This window comes from Eptatretus burgeri, unplaced genomic scaffold (genome assembly GCF_056783735.1).
Source record: "Eptatretus burgeri isolate ZD-2024b unplaced genomic scaffold, Ebu_testis_v1 Ebu_testis_scaffold_571, whole genome shotgun sequence".
In the NCBI taxonomy this organism is placed as follows: domain Eukaryota; kingdom Metazoa; phylum Chordata; class Myxini; order Myxiniformes; family Myxinidae; genus Eptatretus; species Eptatretus burgeri.
This window is the reverse complement of record NW_028222520.1, coordinates 15,339-19,289: the sequence shown is the minus strand read 5'-3', so window position 1 is coordinate 19,289 and position 3,951 is coordinate 15,339.

Here is a 3,951-nt window from a genome sequence, read left to right as displayed (position 1 = left end):
CTCGGGTACCTCAAATCAACTTCAAAATAATAACCTTCTTCTTCGTCATTCAATTCCTCTTGAGAAGAAATAACAATATTCATCAAAGCCTTTTCATAATCCTTTTCTTCCACCCACTCTGATTTACCATAAGGCAGAGATTGAGACATTGCCCATCCATACAAATTATGAGCATCAAAATACATCAAATAATTACTATCTTTTTCACTATCATAATTTGGGAGATATTTATTATTTGCTTTCGCATATCTTTTTGAACAGACTTGTGATATTCCACCTCTCTTGGACTTCTCAATCATCAAAAGCATATCAACATCACTGATTAAATCTATATCTTGTTTTGTCATTTTCAACATTGCACTCCAAGCTAAACCAGGAGCTGTGAAATAGTGGGCAGGATCTAATCCATAACAATTTTTATTATGACAGAGTGTTCTAAAAGCCTCAAACACATCAGCTTACAATAAAACATCTGTTTTTAGATATAAATCATGATATTCTCCAAGGTTCTTTATCTTAAATATTTTCCATATTTCTTGTGCGTGTTTATATTCCTTATCACTTATCTCTTCTTCATAAAGGTTATTATAGAAACTTTCTTTTGAAGGAAGTTGTGTTTCTTTAAATCTCATAAATGAATCCATATAATCATGAGGATAAATTCCCTTACTTGTAAGAATTTTCTCTTTACTTTGAATTTCATTCCTTGTTTGAATTTCCTCTCTCGTAAGAATTCCTTCTTTAATCAGAATTTCATCTTTAATCAGAATTTCATCTTTAATCTGAATTTCCTCTTTAGTTAGAATTTCATTCATTGTTCGAATTTTCTTTATAATTAGAATTTCATCTTCAGTTAGAATTTCTTCATTAATTAGAGTTTCCTCTTTACTTTGAATTCTCTCTTTAATCTGAATTTCCTCTTTAGTGAGAATTTCCTCTTTTGGAAAGAATGAATTAAGATTTGGAAAAGAGTCCGTGGAGCTTAGATTTGATGCGAGGTAGGCTAGTGGTGTTCCCATAAACTTGTAAGAATCTAGAAACCTAATACGAGTTAAAGGTTTTGTGAATATCATTTTTGAAAATGAAATATACTTTTGACTTGTGTTTGTTATGGCAGAAATATTCCCTGGTGTTTTTGAAAGTTCATTTATAAATAGATGTGTATCATAGTTGGCGCTGTTGTGAAGAAAGACTGGAATAAAAGAAGGTAATTTATAATTAAGATTACAACAGGAATGAGCGGGACCTCTATATTTACCAGTAAGATGACAATGGTCTCTAACTTTAGACTCCTTAATTTCCCCCTCACAAATATGACAGATATTGTTCATTCTAAATTCTAATTTTTCTTCTTTGGTTAATTTCATCGGTTCATTTGTTTCTTTCATTAATTTAGTGAGTCGTATACAATCCTTTTCTAATCCTTTTACAAACTCTTGTGAAGCATTTTTTCCACGATAATGTTCAAGTTTGTTATACTTTTCTCCAACAGATGATTTGATATAATAACAGAAAGCACAAGGAATATGTTTTTGATATTTATTTGTATATGGTTCTTTTGGATTAGGAGAAGCAGTATTTATCTTTTTAAGGATACATTGAAAATCAGCGTATATCACAAATGGGTGCATGATAGATTTATTATAATCTTCAAAAGAAATCTTTTCACCAGGTTTAGGCATTGTAATTACAGCTGATTTATGATTACTACAATATTTTGAATGTTGTTCTAATCGTTCTTTTGTATGAAATGAATTAAGACATCGCTTACAAGGATATATTTTGTTTGCTGTTCTGAATACCTGAGAAGAGATTAATCTTGATAAATTATTGATGTATGTGTAATGTGAATTCTTTCCAACACTAAAATATAAAAGGTCAATGTGTGTTTCTTCATTTTTATAGTTGTTTGAAATTTTTAATATTTGAACTTTGTTTGTATCCGTTAATCCATATACATTAATAGAAAGATTATTCTTTTTCTCAAATTTAGGAATATCTGTTAGTGGCATTGGGAATTTAAAATCTTTAATGTCCAAGGTATTCTCATATTTCATATATTGTTTTACTCTTTCTGAATTACATTTTGGTGGATGAAAGTGAGCAAGAACAGACCAGAGAAAACATTTATTATCATTGTTCTTAATATTAACAACTGCCTTCTTTAGTTTGATTTCTTTTGGTAATTCAATATAAGAAGAAGCTTTAAGAGGGTTTGATTTTAGAATGTGTATATCTAAAAAGATGATTTTTTTAAGATTGAATCCACTTCCTGCCACTGTATTATCAACATCCTCCTCTTGTCTTGATAGTTCTTCATAAACCCCACTATTCAAAAAATCTTGAAATGATGTTATAAAATGAAGACCTGTTCTCATATAAGGAGTATGTTCTTCATCTTGTCTTTTCATATTCATTTTCACTCCCATATAAAACTTTAAAGTTTTCATTTCTTTTAATGTCTTTTTAATAAATTTTTCAACATCGGGTTTCACTATTTCAATTGATTCAGCTATTGATGATGGACCGGGTTCTCCAAATTGAAAAATCCTTATTTTTATATGCCCTTTAAATGCCCCATCAGTGTTTTCAATATAATAGTCTCCCTTTACTTTAAACTCATTTTTCTTGTGTTTTTGTGATTGAAGATGTTTATTATAACTACTCTTCAAAACATCCTTTGAACAGATATCACAATGTTTTCTTTCCAACTCAAGAGGAGATATTTGATGAAATAGATTAAATGTGTGTTTGTTGGTTCGGAGGTGTTTTCTATAATGTTTATATTCGTGATTACAAACATCGCAGTACGTTGTATTCACCATATTTATAGAATAAAACTTTGCTTAAACTAAAATTTTCTTGATGAAAATTTCGTTTAATTTATAGGTGAATCTGTGCTTAAAAACATTTTATCCTCCAACTTTTTCACTTAATAAATACAATGTTTCAAAACACAAAAGACAAGTTTCAATCAATCTCTTCATCTGTTAAAGATACTGAGAAATATGTCAAGGATGTAAAATTGAACAAAGATAAATATAACAACTATTGGATTAAAACTATTATGGTAAATAATGAGTTCTTCAATTTCCTTCAGTGGAAGGGCTTTTCGTATACCTGGAAGAACATCAATTAAAGTATCTCTAACAAAAGTTTCTCCTCTCCTTCTAGTAATATATTCAAAACTAGAAAAAGCAATGAAACAAGAAAAAGTATCAAAGAACAAAAACCTTATGGATGAAGCTTTAGAAAGAAAAGATAAGACCATCTGTAATGTGCAAGGAGAAATTTGTATTTTTTTTCAACAACCCTAAAGATGTAAATCCTGATGAAATAAAGGATGTTAATATATCAGGTGAAATGACATTTCGTTCAATAGTAGTTAACGATAATTTTAAAATTACCTTTAATATAAAAAATGTTGTCGTTGAATCTGATAATGAAAAAAAGTATATCGGTATCGATGGTAATATACAACTGAAAGTATAGATGAATTTCAGTTTAAGTAAAGTTTTACTTTATAAATATGCTAGACTTTCCTGATTCTTCATATGACAAATTTGAGAATTGTCCTGCATGTGAAAGAGGGGGATTAAACACAGAGTCAAAAGCCTATAAACAATGTATATTCTGTGATCATCTTCTAATTAATGATAATAAAAAATATAAAAAGGAAAATAATTATTTTAGATTTACACCAAAAATGAATTACTTTACAAGATTGATTGGAGAAATGAATGTAAAGTATGAGGGTGATAACACACCTTTCCTTACAAGGGAAGAAACTGAACGTATAAGAGAAATGTTCAAAGGATTGTTGTTATATATTATTCATGGATGTAATTTTCAGGGAAATATCAACACAAGATATTGTATAAATAAAATAATGGATTATCTTGAAATTAAACCTGAACTTATGATAAAATATAGAGTTTCTAAAAAAGCCAA